Source organism: Pipistrellus hanaki (genome assembly GCF_964339955.1).
Source record: "Pipistrellus hanaki genome assembly, chromosome: 1".
Taxonomy (NCBI): Eukaryota; Metazoa; Chordata; class Mammalia; order Chiroptera; family Vespertilionidae; genus Pipistrellus; species Pipistrellus hanaki.
The window spans coordinates 158,840,999-158,865,492 of NC_140503.1; the positions used below are offsets into that span (position 1 = coordinate 158,840,999).

General features: G+C 34.6%; 1 protein-coding gene across 7 annotated transcripts in view; it reads left to right on the forward strand.

Moving 5' to 3' along the window:
- The window catches only part of MAPK10 (mitogen-activated protein kinase 10), a 261,568-nt gene that overhangs the window by 190,377 nt on the left and 46,697 nt on the right, over positions 1-24,494 (forward strand). The gene's annotated exons all lie outside the window — the stretch shown is intronic.

Genomic DNA, 24,494 nt, shown 5'->3' on the forward strand with positions numbered 1-24,494 from the left:
GAAAAGGCCTATAATAAAAGAAAATTGGACTCAATAAGAAATTAATGCCATATTGGACATATATTTATATGGACATTTATTTATTCTGCTGGATATTAATGAGATATTCTCTAAATTCCAGTAATAATGTAAGATTAATGACATCTTCTAGACATATACTGCCCAATAGGTAGCCATTAGCAACACATGGATATTCAGCATTGGAAATTACAGCTAGTCTGAATGGGGATTGTTATAGGTGTAAAATGTATACTAGATTTTGAAGATATAAAAAGGAAGCATGTAAATATCACATTAATCATTTTTATGTTGATTATGTATTAAAATGCCATTTCATTTTACTTCCCATTAATTATTTACATTTTGAGGATCAATTTTTTATTTGATGCAGTTGATTTGAATAATATTTAAAGTTCATATTTATATTTAAATGTACTGATTTCATACAAAAGTAGAAATTTTTGTCTTTGTTCTTTTGCCTTTAGGGTATAACACATTTCAGATTTAAAAAAAGAAAACTTCTCAATCAGTACTTAAAGACATCTATTTCTATAAAGCATTGTTAATGAAATACAAAAAGTCACAATGCCTCATTTCCATGTGACATTGTTGCAGCATCTTTGATTTTTTATTAGCATGGTTCTCTATCTGACTTAGCTCTTCAGACTTTTTTTTTTCTTTATTGATTAAGGTATTACATATGTGTCCCTTATCCCTCCATTACCCACCCCTCCAAACCCCCACTCATGCCCTCATCCCCCTGTTGTCTGTGTCCATTGGTTAGGCTTATATGCATGCACACAAGTCCTTTTGTTCATCTCTCCTCCTAACCCCCACCTTTCCCTACCTTCCCTCTGAGGTTTGATGGTCTGATCGATGTTTCTCTGTCTCTGGATCTGTTTTTGTTCATCAGTTTATGTTGTTCATTATATTCCACAAATGAGCGAGATCATGTGATATTTATCTTTCTCTGGCTTACCATAGCTAAGATTTAGAAACAGCTCTTCAGACTTTTATCAGAGTTGCTGTTTACTCATTTTTACAGTTTTAATGTCAATAAAATGAGAAAGAAAAAGGACATTTTCAACCTCTTCAGAAAACAAGCAGGCAAAAGATAATAGTACCATATTAATAATTCTTTATTCTTCCCAAAATTCTTCTCTTGGACTTTTTATTCCCCCTTTTTATTTTAGTTTATATTTCAGAAAAAAATGTTTGTAACTGAAAGTAAATTGTGCAAAAATCAATGCATAAAATAGATATCCTTAATAAGTTTGATCCTAGAAATTGCATCCTCCTACACAAAATGTAGATTGTGATAAGGGCTTGCATTCTGAATTCCTTCATCTCATGTGATGATTATGGAGAGTGGTCTTTGATAGCCTCCTGCCATTTATGATCATGAGCCTGTACGAGGACCTTATAGTAAACAAGGAAGTTACATAAAGACATTTATAGTGGAAGACATTTTGCTTAAGTTAAATTCTACTTAAATATGGGTAAATAATTTTGAGATTAAAACAAGTTAGAACTGCATCTTATTGAAAATGTATTAATTTGGATTTAAATCCTTAGTTTATTTTACCTGTAATTAAAGTTATAATTTAACATTGCAAGTCATCGTCACAGTTTTAAAATGAACTAAACCATAGAAATCTCAATTAAACAATGATTTACACATATACTGTTTCTTTTTTGGGGGGGGGGGGATTGTTTCATTAATGTTTACATGAAATTATTATAATTTTATGACTACAGTTTTCTACCAAGAATTGAGATGTCAGAGAATTGAATTAATTTCACTAAACTATGATTGTCAGACACAAGTTGAGGGGCTGATGGAGACTATGTATCAGAAGAATCATACCAGCATTTTAGCATTTAAATGATTCTAGCATGTACTGGAAGGAATATAAAAGATTGGTATATGATAATTGATACCTTGATTACTTCCATGATTCTTCAGAGACTTAAAAATAAAAAGGTTATAGGTTTTCTTAACTTTCAATTAGAATTATTCAGTTTCTCTGAGGCTAAAAAGTGTTTGATAATACTTTATCATTCCCTATCAACATCCAACATTATTCCTCTCTCTCCATAAAACTTTTTAATGCTAATTTTCCTAATCTGAACCTTAAACACTTTGTCAAATTTGAGAAATCTTTTGAAATTATTATTGATGCCTACAGTGTTAGCTATTTTCCTACATTGAAACTGAATGTATTTGAGAAATATTTTATAGGTTTCTTAACTATTGAAATATAACTCAGATGATATCACAGATTTTTGATTACTAAATTAAAGGGTTGGCTAAATGTACAAATAAATATACATATTTGCTTTTGCAATTTAATAGGTTGATAATTTTTTAATATACAGAGTAAATAAAATATTTAATATTTATTGTACACTTAACTTATACGAATGTATTCTATTACACACTCAATTTTTACTATAATGCTATGATTAAAACCTATTTCATTCATGTATGTTGACATAATATGTAGTATTAGCCAAAAGTCTGAGGCCCATGCTGAATTCAAGCCCGAGAGCAGTAGCTATGCCAGGTCAATTATTTTCTTTATGTAATCCAAATATCACATGAAGTATGAGTGACTTTACATTTCATTCAGATTTTGTTTCTTTTAATAGGAACTCACAATAAAGCAGTTTGTTTTGTTTTGTTTTGTTTTAGGACTAGTCACTTACTCCTTTCATCTACTTCACACACAAACCAGGGCTTGCCATTTTCTTTATTACTGAAGGTTGTGTAATACCAGTATTCTTTTCATGATTTCTTTCCTTAAGCCTGCTTCTTTTAGATATTCTACTTTATTTTCGCTCAATCCTACTTCACATGGTAGCACCTTCTTTTAGCAAGACTTATAATGTTCCTTTAGCATTCTTGGCCAGTTTTCTGAAACCTGGGTGATATTAAAGACAGGTAGACCATCCTTAGACCTAAAATATATTATCTTTGATTAATGCTCATAGCTGAACTGCTAAAACACCGCCTCTTGCTTTTCTGTCTGAAAATATGAGAAATTTCAGTTAGAATGAAAAGGATATAGACCTATAACCTTGCCAAGGAGCCAAGTTGTTAGGAAACTGGTAGATGGTTTTTTAAAATATATTTGAAGAAATAAAGAAAACACTCTCAAAGTAATTGACTGTCATATCTTTTCTAAGCTCAAACATGAAAATTAGGAATAATCAAAGTAAACTAAACAAAAATTGAAGGTTGTGGATGATTATCTACAGAATAGTATAGATAGATGCTCTTAATCCTTTTATCTCCTTGAAATAACTGCTTACTTCCTAAAAGTTTGCAACTAATACATTCCTATAGTCCCAATCTGTTCCTCAATAAAAAGATAATACAGGGTTATCTCAAACAATATATAATTTTGACTTTAAATAAAGTTGGGAGGTAAAAACCCAGTAGTCATTCTTTCACATTCATAAGCAAATTGCATATAATCATGAACATAAAGATTATTTATTCATTATTTCTCTGTATTTGTTGAAAATAATATATTTTCACCAATAATATGCTTACTATTCTTTTCTTTTATTATTAGTTAAAGAAAATCTGAGTGAGACAGGAATCACTAGAATGGAAGCTAGGGATTTTGAGGGATCTGAAAAGATGGAAGTACTTAGTTATAAGAGAAAATCCTTTCTCCAATGTGGTTAGAGAGGACCAGAGTCCACTAGAGGGCAGGAGAAGGCATAATGGTCACAAAAGGAGGTTTGAGAGCTCTACAGCAAAGGAGGCAGAAAGTGAGGGAGGACACAGAGAACCGACTTTTGGGGTGGAACAAAGGCAAGAAGCTGAAGAGCTGGATCTGCACCCCTTAAGGCCTTGAAGAGGAAACATTATGTGCTATCAGGCACAAAGCTCCACTAGGGCCCCAGACTTTCCCTGTCTCCTGGAAATATGTTTGTAGAAAGATTTAAAAGCATAGTGTATGTTTATATCTATCTAAGTTCTATAGACATGATATTGAGTTATTTTTTAAAATGAAGTGAGACATTGAGGGGGGACTGCAAATAATGAAATGCATCCCTTAGTCATTTCTGTAGCATTCCATTTAAGTTGCCCTTGCTCCATTTGGCCCTTAGGTCAGAGGTCATGAACGGTGACACCCACTATGGGACTCTTCCCTTCAGCCCTCAACTAAGTCTTGAGCTCATGTGAGCTATAAGAATGGCTTCTGGTCCTATTCACTTTAGTCCTGTGATTTACCTCCTACATGTCAATTTACTTTGTAAAATACCTTCTTTGCCTAAATTACAGGATTGTGGTGATGAGTCATTTGATACATATAAAACAGTAGATATTTACAAACATACTCATCTCTGCAAATACCTTCAAATATAAGTAACTCCAATTTTTATAGTATAAAATTCTTTGGGGGAAACTCTAGCCCAAATAACATTTAAATTGAATTAGATAAGCCATAAGAAATGAAAATAACTAAAAGGCCACCTAGAGTAAAAAATAATTCTCTCAAATTATAAGAAACCAAATACCCGTGAATCATAGAACAGGAAAAGAAAAACAATGAATTAATTACCATTTACTGAGGCACTTCTGCAGGTTAATGTACGAAATGAAGTGAGGACACACTTGGATCTGAAGGTGTTTAATTTGGTGATAATGTGAGATAGCCAGGGCCAGCTTTACTCTTTGTTGATCAGAACATAAAATGTTTAAAGTAAAATATCTTTTCACCATTAGGATTTCTTTAAATTACTAAATACACCTCAGAATTACATGGATTTTCAAATATGAAAAAATTTTTAAAATGTGATGCAATAAAAACATTATTTAAGTGTTTATGGCAACATATTGTATTTTGTAAGTTTATTAATCTATAAATTCATTTATAATATAATTATAAACTTAAAGCTTTCTTTTTTATTGTAAGTTCCTCCTTTATTATAAGTTTCCACGGATATTTCTGTTTTGTAAAAAAGCAAGTAAAACTATAAATGATTTTAAAATTAACAATATGATGCCATATAAGTTATAAAGAAAGAAAAGCAAGTCAAATATGTTGATTCAAGGATAAAATCTTCCTTTGATTTCCTGTCATTAGAATATTTATGTTGTGCCTCATGGATATTGTATCTTTTTCTTAAATTCACATGTGCAAAATATGGACCTTCTAAATTTATTTATGCATACAGTAGTTTTTTATAATTCCATTTTGCATCGAAGTTTAAAACAATGTGCTTTTGGTAAATATCTAGATGAATTTTTAACTTTTGAAACATAAATGTTTCAAAGAAATAGTGTTCTTGTTTTAGAAAACCATATTAAATTTTGCTATTGTACTTTGAGGTATCCAAGAAAATGTATCAAAGTACATTGTCTGAATCCTATGCCAAATGAAGGTATAATTATGTTAAAGGGGAAAGCAGTGTGGTTTAAAAATCGTGTTACCAGAGCCATGGAAACATTTGTCAGGATGCTGAAATGAAGCTTACATAATCCAAAAAATATTTTGCTGTAACAACCCAATCATTACACAAAGTGCAGAAGCAGCAATACATTGCTTTTTAAATTTAGATTTAAACTGCCAGGGCCTACATTATATTATTTCTATTATCTTGGGTAAAAGTAGAAAAAAAGATAACATGGAATAATCTAATGCCTAACAAATGACATGACATCTGATATTTTTATTACTTGGAAAATTAATTATCATATTTTGTTAGCACCAAAATTTACTAAAATTCATTTTAAGGAAAGTGAGTCAGCTTATAAGTGTTCGAGTTGCAAATGACTCTGCTTTCTGCCCCTGGGAAACAGATGATGGGAGGGGGAATGTAATGAATCAGAATAATAAGAGCAACCAGAGTTCTACCTGGGTAGCATTAATGTACAAGACTCTCATGGAGACCCAAATTCAGTTTCTAACTGTGATTGGATTTGCTAATTTCTCCTAAGGTTTTCACAATTTCTCCTAAACTTTTCAAGATATTCATTGGAATATCTTGAAAAATTTGTAAAAATACTCCAGTCACCTTGATAAACATGAAATTTGGTTCCATGGCTTTATTTTGAAAAATACACCTGTCTTGAGTAAATAAAAATTCATATAAACTCATATGCACATACTCCACTTTTGTAATTCATAATAATAGAGTGCATCATTTCCAGGCACAAGGCTTAGCATGTGGGTGTCGTAAGCATGGATAGGAATAATGAATAGTGAGCAAAGTTAAATGGAAATTAGAAAAGTTTCCAGGGTATTACCACCTAGAAAAGATACATTAAAATACAGAAAATGGAATAGAATGTATATTCACCAGTAGTTCAGGTATAGCGTTTATATCGGTGCATAGTTTTTATGCAAAATCTCATGACTCATTAAGTCTATTTTGGGTTCTGACATGAAGATACATTTCCCAAAATGTTCTCCTTTTACTTTGGAATATCTGTGTCTAGCAGAGCCACACAAAGGAGAACTGGCAGATATACAGTTACTAATACCAGTTATTTAACCTAGAACTTTCTAGAACCAATTGAGATTAGCACAACATAGTGACTGAAATTTCCTTTAGGTAAATTGTTATTGTTGATGCTGTTGTTTAATGGGAGAAGTGAAAAATCAAGGGCTATTAGTCTGAAAGATACAATTTACCAGTTTTAGAATAGAAGTGTTCAGGGATCATAGATTATATTCACATATTTAAAGGCTATTATTTGGATGAGGAAACAGGATGATTTATTCCTGCTTAGATCATGGAGAGAAATTCCATAGAGTCAACTGTGGTTCAATGTGTGGAATGCCTCGTCAAGTGCTCTCGGTAGTGAGAAGGATCATCCAATGAGTGGTGAGTTTCCCTCATTGGAAATATTTTTTTATTATGGTATGTAAATAAAACATGTAATATAAAGATAAAATAAATGACTTTCATATGCATAATTACAATATACATTTAATTCATGATGACAATGATAACTAACATTAATGGAGACTTACTATGTACCAGGCAATATGAAAATATGTTTATCAGGCATAATATTTTCAAAGTCTATTAAAAATTCTACACAAATGCTATTTATCATTTGCATTTTAGAGGATGAAGTTGATATTAAAAGAGATGAAGTAATTTGTTCAAGGTTTCAGTTAGAAAGCAATGGAATTGGTTCTGCACCAGGAAAAAAAAAGAGCACTTGCCAGAGATATCACGTTGAGTTTTTGCATTCAATAAAAAAGTGGAAATAGATGTTTTCTAAGTTGCAAATAGGTTTGTGGCAGAAACAACTTTTCTCCAAACATTTGAATAGATAAAGGCAAGGGGAATCCCTGCATAATGAGTTTTTATCTCTCTCTATTTTTTGTCTCTCTCTCTTTCCCAGAACCTATTGTAAACATACAGATACACTGTAAATAGCAACTTAGTCAGACTGGTCAATTTGGATAGTATGATAAGAATACTTGCAATTCAAAAAACAAATATCTTTTCAGAAATTTTTTCCTTTTTTCTTTAAATAAAAAATTATCACAATACCAACCTCTTGTGAGGCAGATACTATCTGGAGTTACAATGCATTCATATTAAAGGAGTGCACAACTGTTTGCTCTATCTTTCCCTGATATTTTTGCATGTCACTTGCTTTACTAAAATGGAAGCAAAACAAATTTGCTTCCTTGGGTATGCTTATCACCTTCAAAGCTGTAACCATTCCTTTGCAGTGATCCCTGTTTAGGGAGTTAAATCAAACTGAAAACTTTAAATTTGAGTGAGTTTTCATCACAGTGGAAAGAATCTCATGAGGAATTATTTTTAAAATATATATATATTTGTATTGATTTCGGAGAGGAAGAGAGAGGGAGAAAGAGAGAAACATCAATGACGAGAAATAGTCATTGATTGGCTGCCTTCTGCAGGCCCCATACTGGGGATCAAGCTAGCCATCTGGGCATGTGCCTGGACTGGGAATTGAACCCTGACCTCCTAGTTCAGTGGTTGGCAAACTCATTAGTCAACAGAGCAGCAAACTTTGGCTCGAGAGCCACAATTTGCCGACCACTGTCCTAGTTCATAGATCAATGCTCAATCACTGAGCCATGCTGGCCTGGCTCATGAATTCTTTAAGGTTACTGCCAAATTACAAGATGAAATTTGAAGACTATGTGCAGCAAAATTGTAGTGTGCTGCTATCTTTACCTATTTGCTCCCCTTTCAACACCCTTTTATCTTCTAGGTAATTTCCACTCCTAAAAATGACCTCTTTCTCTTTATGACTTTTCAATAGGAGCAAGTAGGTAACCAACTGCAGTTAAAGAGAGATTTCACTTTTTTTTTTTTGCTTCACCTTTCCCCACTTTGCCCCTTCCTGTGTTCCCTCTGCCCAAGCTTCCTGGTTTTAAGTTATGGATGATAACTGGCAATAGAGGACGTTATAATTTCACTTTATAAATTTTAGGTTTCTTTTGATTCACAGTTTCCAGAAGAAGTATCAGCTCTCTGTCATGTTGTTTATTTCATGTTGAACTGTTTTGTTTTGAAAGCCAGCATTCCTTACTGTTACAAAGCAATCATGTTTATAAGGCAAGGCTACTGTTTAGAAATATCCTCCTTTGATGGAACTGAGCCAGCATATTCCAATGCATTCATTCTTGAACCACCATATCACCTCATGAAATTTATTCATATTTATAAATGAATAAATGTGTTTTGTGAAAGAAATCCTTTCTTTTGAGTTGCTGGCAGCTCCCCCCTTTACCCCCACCCCCAATGCAGTATACAAAAGAATAAAAATTAACTGATTTGCATGGTTCCCATATTAACACAATCTCAAATAATTTACAATACAAATCAGTAGGATTCTAGGAGATGAATGCTAATTAGACCTTTTGAATCAGAAGCTAAGTTAATCATTGAATTATAATTGCAAAGTAACATTATCATGCACTGGGTAGCACTGAGTGGTATTGTTACTTTAATTGCATAGAAGAAAGGCCCCTGGCATTCTCCCCCTTTCACTGTTTTAAAAGATTATGAATGATCATAAGACTGGCCTCTAATTCAATCAGTGAAAGATCGGACCATTGCTCTGTGGCATGGACCATCAAGTGTCTTCATTGATTTGCTCTTCTATTCCTGTCTTCTTGTTTATCTCCATGTCATTTTTGTTTTCAGTTGACATGTGGTCAGTAGGGTGCATCACGGGAGAAATGATAAAAGGTGCAGTGCTGTTTCCTGGCACTGATCGTATCCTTCTCAGCAGCCAGTGTTCTCTGTAGGTGCTATTTTCAATCCATTTCCTTTGGTTTGATTATACTATTGCTGATGGGATACATTCGCTGCCCTTACAGAGACTCCAATGTCAATATTTACCAACTAGCATCATGGTACAGTAACTGTGTCTCTTAGGAAAATCTTATGTGGATAATGTAGTATCAAATATGAAGCACAGAGCATGGTATCAAAAGGTCTGTCTTAACTCAGTTCTATGAAACTCAAAACAGTGATGTATGCTTCTCTATTGATTTTTGTTGTAGATCTTTCAAAATCAAGTTCTATTCACAGCTAGATAATAAATTACAAAATATTTAATTTTAAGATTTATGCATCTATATCATAGGAAATACTCACTTGGCATAGAACATTTAACCAGTTAGATTTATGTTCATTTACAAATACAATAAGTTTATTTTAACACATATTGAAAAAGTATGCATGTGTATTTTATTTTGAAACTGATGGTCTTCTAAAGTTCTTTTTCTCATTTACTTCATAGGAATGCTTGCTCCAATTCCTGCTATTATTTTCTTCATGTAATTAACAAATGTAATACATAAAACCTCATTAATAATAATTATATAAAACTAGAGGCCCGGTTCATGAATTCATGCATGGGCGGGGTCCCCCAGCCTGGCTAGTGATTGGGGCTGATCAGGGCCAGCCAGTTGGGGAGGGATTGTGGGAGGTTGACTGCATTGAGTGCCTGCCCCCTTTGTGATCAGTGCATGTCATACTACTAGCTAGTCATCATGGTCGCTTAGGCTTTTATATATATATATATATATATATATATATATATATATATATATATATACACACACACACACTAGAGGGCTGGTGCAAGAAATTTGTGCATGGGGTGGGAGTGTTGGTGTCCCTCAACCCAGCCTGCACCCTCTCCAATCTGGGACCCCTCAAGGGATGTCTGACGGACTGTTTAGACTCAATATATTCCTCTCACAATCCAGGACTACTGGCTCCCAACTGCTTGACTGCCTGCCTGCCTGATTGGCCCTAATTGCTTCTGCTTGCCAGCCTGATCAACCCCTAACCACTCCTCTACTGGCCCAATTTCCCCTAACCGCCCTCCCCTACCAGCCTGATCACCCCTAACTACTCTCCTGTGCCAGCCTGGTCACCCCCAACTGCCCTCCCCTACTGGCCTGGGAACTCCTAACTGCCCTTCCTTGCCAGCCTGGTTGCTCCTAACTGTCCTCCCCTGCTGGCCTGGTCACCCACAACTGCCCTCCCTACAAGCCTGGTCGTCCCCAACTGCTCTCCTCTGCCAGCCATCCTGTCGCAGCCATCTTGTGTCCACATGGGGCAGCCATTTTTGATCACATGGGGGCAGCCATTTTGTGTGTTGGAGTTATGGTCAATCTGCATATTACTCTTTTATAGATAGGATATAGACTAGTGGCCCAGTGCATGAAATTTGTGCATGGGGGGCGGGGGGGTTCCCTCAGCCCAGCCTGCACCCTCTCCAATCGGGAACCCTGATCCCACAGGCCTATCTGGGACCGCTGGCTCCTAACTGCTCACCTGCCTGCCTGCCTGATTGCCCCTAACCCCTCTGTCTGCCTGCCTGATCACCCCTAACCTCTCTGCCTGCCTGCCTGATTGCACCTTACTGCCCTCCCCTGCCAGTCTGATCTTGCCTCCAACTGCTCTCTCCTGCTGGTCTGATTTAGTCCCCAACTGCCCTCCCCTGCTGGCCTTGTTGCTCCCAACTACCTCTACCTGCATGATTGCCCCTATCTGCCTCTTCCTCGGCCCCCACTACCATGGCTTTGTCCAGAAGAAAGTTGAATATCCAGAAGATGGCTAGTTGACCCAGTCTAATTAGTATATTACTATTTTATTAATATAAATAGATTATATAGAATAGGATTGCTTAAATGGGGCTAAAAGCCTTTTTCATCAGGAAGAGATGCTCTTGGCAGACAAAAACACATAATCCCTATATCTGGACTGATAGCCAGCCATATGCACTATACTGGCAAACTGGTCATTAAAAAATTTAACTGCTTTCTTACAGCTTACATCAAACAGATGTCGTCCTTAAAACCCCTCCTCAGCACCCACCTTAGGTTCTGCATTTGCAGTTCACCCAGATTAGGTTCTGATTGGTCGGTTTCTATGCCAGTCAGTATCAGAAGCTCAGCCTCCTAGGCAACCATTGGCTCCTCACAGTTCACCCAGATTTGGTACTGATTGTTTGATCTCTATACCAGCCAGTTTCTGGGCCTATCTCCAGGCCTGCTCAGAGAGGTGGGTCTGATCAGCAGCCCCCATAGAGGCCTGGAGAGAAAAAGAGGCATGGCTGGCCCAGAGAGAAAGAGAGAGGCAAGGGCTGATCAACAGCTGCCATCGAGGCTGCAGATCAGACCCTGACTCTCTCTTTGGGCCTCTCTCTAGGCCTGATCTGCAGCCCTGCGCCCCCCGAGTCCCCCCACCAGTCAATGCTGAGTAGCTGCACCTGCAGTGGCGGCAGTTAGTGCTGGGTCACTACGGCAAACCAGCACGGACTTCACGATTGACTTCTGTCTTGTTTGTTTGGGTTTTTATATATTAGGGTATCTGAAGAAATAAATTTATATCGTTTATGTTAGTAAAAGGCACCCTCTCTTAGGCAGCAATTGGTTAGCAAATAAAAATTCTGAGTTTCTGCAGTATTAAATATATGTGAAATGAACATTTGTCCCCTGTAAATTAAAATGATTGATTTTCATTACTTTCCATATGTTTTTATTAAAGAAAATCTGATTAATTTTTACAACTGAATTATTAAATACAAATTAACATTTTTTAGAATCTATTTCTTGGGAGATGTTGCTGAGTGATTAGTATATGGGTGTATAATAACTTATTTTTAAGTGAGTTAACTATCTTCCTACACTCAGTCATTGCCATTAATAAAATAATATATCCTCATCATACTAAAGATAATATCTCTGCTTAAATGATCATAATTCAAAACTGAAATTGAGCCTATAATAATGGGTTTTTAATATATAATTGAAGTAAATCTAATTACTAATATAGTGTATCCTAACCATATTATGATTAGCCATTTACTTTGAAGGTTTATAATTACATATATGGTTACACATATATTTTCACACATACATTCTTTGTGTGTATTAAAGGGCCAGTTTACAAAATGATTAAAAGGCATTCATTTAATTTTTGTTGAATTAAAAAACTTAACATAAAATATTTTATTTAGTAAAAATAAAGCTTCACTGTTTTAACTTCATTCTTATTAAAATCTTTTTCTAATCTTACATATGACACCAATTATTTAATTTTTTTTTGCTCTATTTGCAGTTGTTTTCTACATATACATTTCTTTAAAACATCTACAATTTACCACATTCATGTTAATGTTAATGCTATTTAGAAGTATGTTACTTGATACAAAACTATTTTTTTTTTTATTCTGAACCATTTATAAACTTGAGCTTGGCCTTTGGACATAAATATGAAATAGTAATTACATTTAGGCTACTTTTAGACATTTGATTAAAACAAACTCAATCTGCTAACTTTGTTCTCTTGGCTATTTCAGAATTTTTGTGGTTGAATAATTGATGAGTGAAATGAATATTTGCCCCTATAAATTAAAATGATTGATTTTCATTACTTTCCATATATTTTCTTTTAAAGAAAATTGGATTGATTTTCACAACTAAGCTATTAAATACAAATTAACATTTTTAAGAATCCATTTCTTGGGAGAAGTTGCTTGGGAATCAATCACTTCTGAACTTTGGTATCAAAATCTCTTATAAGTAAAGCTCTAGGCTGCTGCTAATGCTAAAGTTCATATTAGATGTCCTTTCAATACCTGCACTTGATATTTGATATTGAGTTATTTCTGAAACTGTCATATGGGGATACATTTGTAAATTTCTTGAAGGGCAAAAGGGAAATATTTTTTAAAGTGACTTCTCAGAGTCTAAGAGGTGATCTTTTAATGATTTCAAACATGTTAAAGTTTAAATCAGTGTTTTCCATGAAAATAGTTTATAAACACTAATATCATAAAATTGACCTCTTAAAAAACAAGAAGAATTTTAAAAAAATTCACTATTATTATAAATGACTCATCTGAGAGTCAATAAAATTATATTTGAATCTATTAAATAGAACCTTTAAAATGGAACTGAAAATATACAATATGTACACTATACATCTATATAATACACCATAAAGAACCATTATTATTAATCAAACATCTTCACTTATATGAAGATATTCTCAAAATAAATAATTTCTAAAAGTTCTTATAATTATAAACTTTACATATCTTCTTAATATAGAAACTAATACATCTGCAACACTTTCAGCATTGATAAGGTCTTATACCCGTTATCTTTCATGCCTAAAATAATTCAACACATTTTTTTTCAAAATTTAAATAGGCAATTTTTAAAAACTTTATGTATTAATGTGTTACTTTGTTAGTTAATATATTTTAAGTACATATTAATTAAGTTTTATTCAATTCAAGCATGTTTTTAACTCTACAGAAGGATCAGAAATAATTTTCCTTAGAGATCTCATCTAATAAATTTCTTCATAGCAGATATTTTTACTTTAAAAATTGCAAAATATTTTTATATAAGCAAATTAATATTAAATATATAACTTTTGAATAAGATCAATAAGATGAACGTGTATTTACTTCTACTTAAATTAAAAAAAGAACATTACCAATAAATACCTTTGAATCTTTTTTTTTTTTAATATATTTTATTGATTTTGTACAGAGAGGAAGGGATAGTGATAGAGAGTTAGAAACACCGATGATAGAGAGTCATCGATCAGCTGCCTCTTGCACACCCCCTACTGGGGATATGCCCGCAACCAAGGTACATGCCCTTGACCTGAATCGAACCCGGGACCTTTCAGTCCCCAAGCCGACGCTCTATCCATTGAGCCAAACCGGTCCTGGCAAATACCTTTGAATCTTTTCATGTGCATGTCATAAATCATATTCTTTCTTCTCTCCACAGAGATCACTACTGTCCTAAATATGTTTTTATAATCTCTTTTACTTTCCTTATATTTTTACCACATACATATATATCTTTAATATGTGGTTTAGTTATATGTCACAAAATAATAATGATATTTTATTATCATTATTTTGTGACTTGCTTTTTTAAAAGTTAACATTATATTTTTGAAATTTCTCCATATTGCTGCATTAAAAATTGTTCATTTATTTCCATTTCTGTATGGTAGTTTAGCCTATGAATACTCTATGGTTGGGTCCATTCTCCTATAAATAGATTGGGTTATATATTTTTTTGGTTTTGTTTTTATAAAAAATGATGATATAAATATATGTCTCTATGAGCACATGGGCAAGGCATTTTGTGTTTTTTTTTTGAAAATGATAAATGCCAGGCTTATAGGTATGAATATGTTTAATTTGACTATGTAACATCAAATTGATTTCCGGAGTACAGTATATAGTTGTAATTCAACTTCATAACCTTATTAACTCTTCATATTGACAGATTGTTTTTAAAATTTGTTAACAATTTCTTGGATATAAAATACTATTTCAATAGAGCTTTAGTTTATATTTCCTTGACTACAAGGGAGGCTAAACATACTTTCTTATTTATTGTATACTAGAGGCTCGGTGCATGAAATTGTGCACGGGGGGAGTGGAGTCCCTCAGCCCAGCCTGCACCCTATTGCAGTCCTGGACCTCTTGCTCCTTAACACCTGCCTGCTTCCTGCTCTTTACCACTCTTATTTGCTGCTCCTTAGGGCTGCTGAGGATGCAGGAGAGACTCCCATCACCATTGTTGCACTCACCAGCCATGAGCCCAGCTTCTGGCTGAACAGCACTCCCCCTGTGGGAACACACTGACCATCATGGGGCAGCTCCTGCATTGAGCTTCTGCCCCCTGTTGGTCAGTGCACATCATAGCGACTGGTCGCTCTGGTCATTCCACAATAAAGGTTGCTTAGGTTTTTATTATATAGATTAGTGTTTTCTCTTGGTGAAGTGTTTCTTTGCTCTTATAAAAAAATTTTCTATTGTATTATTTTATTGATTACTAGAGGCCCTGTGCACAAATTCATGCATGGGTGGGGTCCAGTTGGCTTGGCCTCAATCAGGATGGATTGGGGCTGGGCCTATTGGGAAGAGGAGACAGTGGGAGGTTGACCAGCCAGCCTACCACAATTGAGGCCCGATCAGTGCCAGGACAGTTGGGGGAAGGGGTCTTGGGAGATTGGCTGGTGGGCCCCAGGTTGAGGGAGGCTGATTGGGGGAGGGGCCAGATGTGGGAAGGGGCTCTGGGTGGTGGGCTGGCCTCCCCCTCCCCCGAAAGGGGTGGGGGTAGGCAATCAGGAGTGAGCAGCCAGAGGAGGGGCTGTGGGAGGTTGGCCAGTCAGCACCACCCTTATTGGTAGGAGGGGGTGATTGGGGGCGGATCTGCCTGGGGGCAGGGGCTGTGGGCCAATACGCATAGGGGGGCCCATCGTGGGAAGTGCAGCTTGGGGGGGGTTGAGGGCCATAGGCAGTTGGACAGCCAGCTCTGTCCCTGATTGGGATGGGGTGCTGATCTGTAGTGGAGCCGGGAGGAAGGAGGGGCTGCAGAAAGTTGGCAAGCTGGCCATGCCCCCTAATCTGGCCAGTTTGCTGGCTGCAATGGGCGTCATAGCAACTGGTCTTTTTGGTTGTTACAGTGTTCTGGTCGCTGGCTTTTTATATATATAGATGAGGTCTTCTTTATATAATTGGTCAGCTAATTTTTGGCAGTTTTATGGGTTATAAATATTTTCTCACCTGTAGATTATTTTCCATTTAATTTTATAGTGATATTGAAAATTGGTAATGTTTTTTATGGTTCATGTATTTTTTAATCTAGTTTAAGAAATCTTTGATACCTTTGTTTTGTCTTGTAATTTTTACCATGAATGTTTTAAACTTTAATTTTTTACATTTAAAAGCCTTTAGTCCACTTGTCATTAATTTTTATGTATGGTGTGAAAGAGGGATCCCATTTATTTTATTTTACTCCCATTTATTAACCAAGTATTCTTTCTTCATTGATCTATATGTTATCGTAAGTTTTCACATATTGGGGGAGAGCTGTTATATTCTGGGCTCTTATTCTGATATTTTTGTCTGAGTCTATATTAGTACTTTCTTAATGAATACAAATGTGTACTATGGGCTTATATTAGATAGAGATAATTCCCTTTTTGTATTTTTCAGCTTAGCTATTTATGAATTATTGCTCTTTCATACAAATGTTAAAATTGGCTAGTCAACTTCTCTAAAAAATATTTCTATTGGTAGTTATATTGAAATTGGTTTAAATCTATAGTACCATTTATGGAGAATTGCTATTTTAATTAAGACATTCAAAAATCCTTCTCTTGAGCATATAAGAATATTAGCACACTCTAATATTTTTGTTCTTATTTTTTAGCCTAATACGTTGACAATATTATAATATTATTGTATATATAGATAGAGTTTGTTTAGATTCACCCTTTTGATTACCATTTTCTTGGCTTACCACTACTTGTAATTTGGTTCTTTATTTTGAGATTATTTTCTTTCTTTTTAAAGTATCTGCTTTAGAAGACTTTTATTGTTGGAGTCTTTAATGATAAAACTCTATTTTTTAATTGGGTTCCTTTTCTTTAAAAATAGTTTAGTTGAATATAGAATTTGAGATTGACAGTTATTTTCTTTCAACATTTAAAAAAAACATTATTCCACTGAATTTTTGTTTACAATATTACTGGTGAATTTAGCTATTGATGTAATAGTCATCTTTGGAGATAGCCCCCATTTTTTTTTTCTGACTTCATTTACAATTTTTTTTTTTTTTTTTTTTTTTTTTTTTTTTTTTTTTTTTTTTTTTTGTCTTTGGTTTTCTGATGTTTCTCTACCATGTGAGTAGGTGTGGGTTTCTTTTATTTATCTCTCTTAGGATTTACTGTATTTCTTAAATTCCATCCTATCTCCAAATCCTGGAATGTCTCAACTTTAAACATTTTCTCTTCCCTATTTTTAAAATTATCTCCATAAAAAAATTCTGAGTGGATATAAATTAGACATTCCATTTATTCAACAAATAATTTTTGAGCACCTACTGTGTGTTGGGCACTTTTTGTCCCCAGAGATATATCAATAAACAAAACTGTCATCATGAAAATAATGATGACATGAAATTCTTGACATCATGAATTTTACAATAAATGGCAAATATATTAGAAGGTGATAATGGCTAAGAAATATGGAAGATCAAAATGCTAGGATGGGGTGCATAGATTATCTCCTGCTATTTTTTTTTTTTTTTTTGTCTTCACCCAAGGACATATTTTTCATTAATTTTTAAAGAGAGTGAGAAAGACACATTGATTGGTTGACTCTCACATGCCCCCATCAGGAATGAAAGTCTGAAACCAAGATACAAGGTACATGCTCTTGACCAAAATTGGACGTAGGATCCTAATGCTGTATCCACTGAGCAAAACTGGCTAGCTCTCTCCTGCTTTTTAAAATGTTTAAGCATAGATGTTTTATCAGGTATGCCTAACAAAATAGCATGTGTTGTTGATCTCATACAAACTTGACTGTATCTTCTTAACCTCTGTTTTAATTAGTATTATACCCAGCAATGGAAATAATCTAGAGAGAGTCTCACAGATAAGTCATTACAACTCCCTTAAATAGAAATCTATATTTCTGCTAGTGTTAGAAACTATTTGTGTAAGCACCTTTGTTTAAGATCGTTTTATTTACCAGTGTTAAAATGATATTGGTATTTTTCAATTATAAAACACAGATGTCAAATTAAGTGATCTCCAAAGCCTCTTCCCAGTTTGAAAATGCAGAGTCAGATCACAGGTAAGAATGGCATACAATTTGAGGACAGTGTTATGTACAAAAAATAATCCTATCTAATAAAAAGTAATATGTAAATTAACCATCATTCTGCTATATCCACAAGCCATGCCCACCAGCCAATCAGGAGTGAGTATGCAAACTAACCCCAACCAAGATGGCTGCAACCACGGAGCAAGGAGGAGGCTTGGGTTTCCCTGGTAATGGAGAAAATGAAGCTTTCCACACACCCTGGTGGGCTCAGGCCTCCACTCACGGCTACAAAGTTTCAATTATAGAAGATAAATAATTCCCAGATACCAGGGCCTCTGCTTGGGTTGAAGGGGGGTGTGGCCAGCATACAGACAACCACAGGCCCCTCACATAGGCCACCCCATGCCCCAAGGAAACCCCACCCTGATCCAGGACACCCTTCAGGGTAAACCAGCTGGCGCCCACCCATTCACCAGGCCTCTATCCTATCTAATAAAAGACTAAAATGCAAATTGACTGTCATTCCAACACACAGAAGGCTGCCCCGATGTGGTCAAATATCCTGCCCCCATGTGGACACAAGATGCCCACCACAAGATGGCCAACAGGGGAAGGTAGTTTGGAGGGACTAGGCCTGCAAGGGATGGCAGTTGGGGGCAATCAAGCCTGCAGGGGAGGGCAGTTAGGAGTGACCAGGTAGGCAGAGGAGGGAAGTTGAGGGCAACTGGGCCTGCAGGGAAGGGCAGTTAGGGGAAAACAGGCTGGCAGGGGAGTGGTGCAGGCTGGGATGAGGAATTTCGTGCACTGAGCCTCTAGTTAATATTATAAATACAAAATTAGGTAGTCTTACAAGGGTCCTATGTAAATGAGAGGCCCCAAAAATTAACCTTTAATATCTTAATGAAAAGTCTACCATTGTGACACATGATTCATTAATATATACTCGATTTGCTGATATGTGATATGTCACTATATTTTTTGCTTTATATGTAAATACAGATCATAATAATAAATAGATTATAGTAAGATCCATATACAGTATGTCATGTTCCGAATACCAGGTTTGGATATTTCATGTCCCACAGTATCCCGAAAGCCATCTGTGCCCAGTGAACAAATAGTCTTTTAATCAAATTGTCAGCTTTGAGTTTTGGATGTGTTCTGGCTCATAATATTTCCTCTTGCTATGGTCATTTATAATGAAAATGAGTGCTAGTTCACTACTGCTTATTAAGTTACTTATCTATACTTCATGTTATCAGAACTTGAGGGGGATTTTTGAGAGGAAAATACTATTTTTAAGTAAAAAGGCAAGAACAAAAGTATTCTTAAAGGAACAAAACAACTCAAAACATAATCATGAAAATCTAGATGCGGAACTCTTTTTTTATATGTATATATATTTCTATCCTGATCTTTACACTTGTCATCCTCAGAAGAATTCTTTTGAGACAAATTTTATCATAGAGAAATATGAAGCAATTACTGAAATAACTTGTCAAATATTTTGAACTTTATATTGAGCAGTGTTTGCATTTTCTGTTTGTAGCACCCACAGGTAAAAGGATCATATAATTTCAATCTTTCCCTAAATTATGATGGGTGGAATACTTCTCCCTCTGCTGGGAGCCCAAGTTTGCCACTTGCAGATTCCCAGTCTTTTCAGGAAAGTTAAATGGGAAAATGAGGTTAGTATTTTTTTTCCCTTGAATATTTTCAGGTGATTGACCCCCAAGTTTTTCATTAAATATAGGTGTGGTTTTAAACTTTTGCTGAATTTAAAGCTATTTTAATTTACATCATAAACTGAAACATGTTAGTACTTTACTCTTAAATCTGAATTTAGTAATTGACAAACTACTGATAGTATATTCTACATTGTTATTTCTCAAAATATAGTCCAGGAGCCATCTGGATTGCAATTACTATTGATGTTCTTTTTAGTAATATTATATAATATCAGACTTATGGACTCAGAATTATGTAGATCAAGGGGAAGAGGGAAAGTGTTTTTATTTTGTAATTTCCCTATGTTATAACTATTCAAATCGGAGAACCACAGTTTTATATTATGATGCCTAACACATGGCATGCATGCCTCCACTTTCTTATTGCATGTTCATTGTGGAAATTACTAATTGGTTGCAATATTCATTTCTACAGGACTGGCATAAAACCATAATACTCAACACAGCCTAGGCAGATTGATGGCTTGACAGACAAAATAACATCTCTTGAAACTATACTTTGGCAAAATAATTTTTTAAAAACACAGTTAAGAATTTGGAGATAAACACTGTTATTCTTTATGCTGCAAATAGGTGTCAGAAAATTTTGCACAAAATATCATCTACAAGGCTTCAATTAGGGGAAAAAGCAAGTCTGAATTTATGAAGTCATTAACTCTGGAAACTATAATAACAAAAGGTAATCAACTATGGGAGAAAACATAAAAAGAAGATACAGTTTTTCGAAGGGCATAATAGAATGAGACCATTAAATACTCTTTTTGAATCTACTTTGTAATTTCTGAAAACTTAAATGTGCATTGTATAAATTATGTTCATAATTATGACTTACGGTAAAATACCCATTAAAAGATAAGGTATTTTTCATATATTATGTTCAAGGCAGTTTGTGATATATTTTAGAAAGTTTCCAACCAGTGAAGTTAAAGTAAAAGGAGTACAAGAAATGTAAGCTTTTTGCTAACTGATAAAATTAACAAAGAATTTTCAATCTTAGTATTTAAAATAACTCATTTTTACAATCCATATTTACTTTGTTTTATTCATCTATTATAATACTATTTCCTGAATACATCAGTTAATAGTCAATATTTGCACATTATTTTGTCATCATATTCTATAGTCAAATTTTTTGTAATATGACTATATTTATGTAGTGAATTTATAATTAAATGAGGAAATTTAGTGTCAAATAACTCCTATAAAATGACATTTTTCAATTTTTATTAAATGCCTTTCATAAATATGTTAAGGGTGATAAATTTCTTACTGAAATAGTAAATAAAAATACAAAACATGTTTATTATTTTTTAATAACTGCATAGGCTTGATTCTGTAAATATTCAGATCCATATGCATATAGTATAAAAAATAATGGCCCTGGCACTAGAGGGTCACAGGTTTGATTCTCGGACAAGGACATGTAGCTGGGTGGCAGGTTTTAGCCCTTGCCTTCGTCAGGGCATGTCGGGGAGGCAACCAATCAATGTTTCTCTCTCTCTTTCTATCCTCTTCCCCTCCATTGCTCCTTCCCATTCTCTAAAAAAACAGTGGAAAAAAATATTCTAGGGTTAACAACTACAAACATGATAGTAATGACTTACGAGTTTTAAAGCAACTAAATCCTTTCACAAAATTACTTTTGGCTATTCTTTAAAAAATATTTACCAGGTTAACATTCACACATAAGCACAAAAGTCAGTTAATATTTTATATATTTAAAAAAATATCTATATAACTGTGGGAATCTGATGATTAAAATTTTTAAAACATGTATCACCTTATTTTTTACTTAAAATATTAATAGAAATTAATTGTTTTAGGTCAGTGGTCAACAAACTCATTAGTCAACAGAGCCAAATATCAACAGCACAACAATTGAAAATTTTTTTGAGAGCCAAAGTTTTTAAACTTAAATTTCTTCTAATGCCACTTCTTTAAAATAGACTTGCCTAAGTGGTGGTATTTTGTGGAAGAGCTCAAATGGCCAAAGAGCCGCATGTGGCTCATGAGCTGCAATTTGCCAACCATGGTTTTAGGTGAATATGTTGACCTGGCAAACTAAGGAGGCAATTTCAGAGACATTCTTTAAGGGAGCTGCTTGTGACAAACATACCATCAATTTTATGACCAAATTAAAACAGTTTCTATCAGATAAGTTTCAAACTTGCTCTTTTCCTTACTGGAATTCTTGCAACAAGCATTGGACTTAGAATCATGACTTTCAGTATTGGCTTCTATTTGGATAATAATTATTATAAAGGAAAGTCATGTGGTTAAAGAAGTATAGTTAGTTTTTATTTGGTTAATAATTATAATTATTATAAAGGAAAATCATGTTGTGATCCTGTGAACATCTGGGAAAGAAGCACTAACACAAATATAATTTCATGTATGGGGAGAAAGAACTTAAAATGGATTGGTTAAAATAAAGACACAAACTTTTAAAGATGATTATATAATCTTTACATTTGAAGTATTAACATTCAAGTATTTTATGGACAATAAAGATTCATGCCTCCTTATGTTTTGTAAACTATTACATCAAGGACCATTATTGTGTTTTATCTATTGATAAAAAGGTAGAAAAATTTATTGAGTGCTTCTGTAGGCTCTAATTATCTATACTAATGAAAGGGTAATATGCTAATTAGAACGGACATCTTCTGGAAGTCCTTCTGGGCAAAGCAACAGTGGCAGGGGCCAAGGCAAAGGCAGTTAGGGGAAATAAGGCTGGCAGGGGAGAATAGTTAGGGGGTGATCAGGCTGGCAAGGAAGCAGTTAGGGGATGATCAGTCCAGCAGGGGAGCTATTAAGGGACAATCAGGCTGGGAGGGGAGCAGTTAGGGGACAATGAGGCTGGTGGGCAGATGTGGTTAGGGGTGATCAGGCTGTCAAGAGAGAGCAGTGAGGGGCTATCAGGCTGACAGGGGAGAGCAGTGAGGGGGTGTTCAGGTTGGCAGGCAGAGGTGGTTAGGGGTGATCAGGCTGGCAGGCAAGTGAGCAGTTAGGAGCTATCAGGCCAGCAGGGAAGCAGTTAGGGGACAATTAAGCAGGAAAGTAGAGGTGGTTAGGAGTGATCAGGCAGCCAGGCAGGTGAGCAGTTAGAAGCCAGTGATCCTGGATTGCAAGAGGGATGTCCAACTGATGTTTTAAGAGAACTGCTTGTGACAAACATGGATTGGTTAAAATAAAATTGGTTAAAATGGATTGGTTATTGATATAATTGGTATTTGGACATTCCCCATGGGGTCCTAGATAGGAGAAGGTGCACGCCGGGCTAAGGGACACCCCCCCCCCCCCTCTGTGCATGGATTTCATGCCCTGGGCCTCTAGTCTATAATAATAAAAATGTAATATGCTAATTAGACCAGACATCGAAGGTTCTTCTGGACATCCTTCTTGATGACCTTCTGGACAAAGCTGGGGCTTCGAGGGCTGAGCCCCTTGCATGAATTTTATACATTGAGCCTCTAGTAATGTAAAAAGAAACATTTTAACTGTTCTTGCTTTAATAAATTCCACACTATTTGACTCTCCTGAAACTTTGCTCTAAAAATAACATGGAATAGTTTGGGGAACACTACTTTAAAAGTAATAATTTTTTTACTGAATAACTCTACAACTCTAGTTAAATGTAACTAGAATATAATAGTGGATTACACCTTTTTTAATGACACTTTTACAGAAAACATGATAGCTTCTTTGCCTCTATTTTTAGGTTGGCATCATCTGTAAAATCCTAAGGAAGTTTGACCAGTGATTAAATGATAGCTTGGTAGGACTTGATAACCTAACTGTATTTGAGAATAGACCTCTTTTCATAATTTACAAATTAAACCCTTGAGATTTATTTAGCTGTATTATCCTTTTCTATTTCAATATGTTTAAATAGTTCAAGCTTAATTTTATCTATAGTACTAATGTAAGTTTTTGTGTAAGAGTAACTTTAACTTAATCTTTTGTAACATTTTTAGCTCTTTTATTTCTAATTATTCTGACTTACTACAATATTCTCATGAATAGTATTCAATTTTTCCCCTTTCACTTCATTTCTTGATATTACACAATTACATATCTTTTTTCATCCCAGTAACTAAGAGGTTGTATAATAATTTAGATTTTCTACAACTAGATTACAAAGGAGATAGAAGATTAGAAAATTACCTTAATTTTATCTTTGTGTAATATCCTATCTACTTTGTTTGCATTATATACTATGTCTGTTAAATATAGTTAATGTTTTTTATCAGGACTGTTGATCTTCTTTAGTCTAACTGTATTGAATAGCTAGGGATAAGGAGTTTACAAATCTCAATTAAGTAATATTATGGGTAAGTTCCCTGAACTGTTGCATATTACATTAGCAGAAATGAATGAATTTACTTATTATTAATGGATAGAGTTGTAAAAGAATAAACAATGCAAACACTTCCTGTGGTATTGGATTTAAGAAGAATTTCTAAGGCTTTTATCATTCATTGACATATGGCAAACGAATTTCTTTCAACTGAGTCTCTTCCAGTTCTTCAGAGTTTTCATTAGTGGTATTTATCCTTCACAAAGCACTGATATAACAAATGCTAATAATAAATGAAAAAGAGAATCTC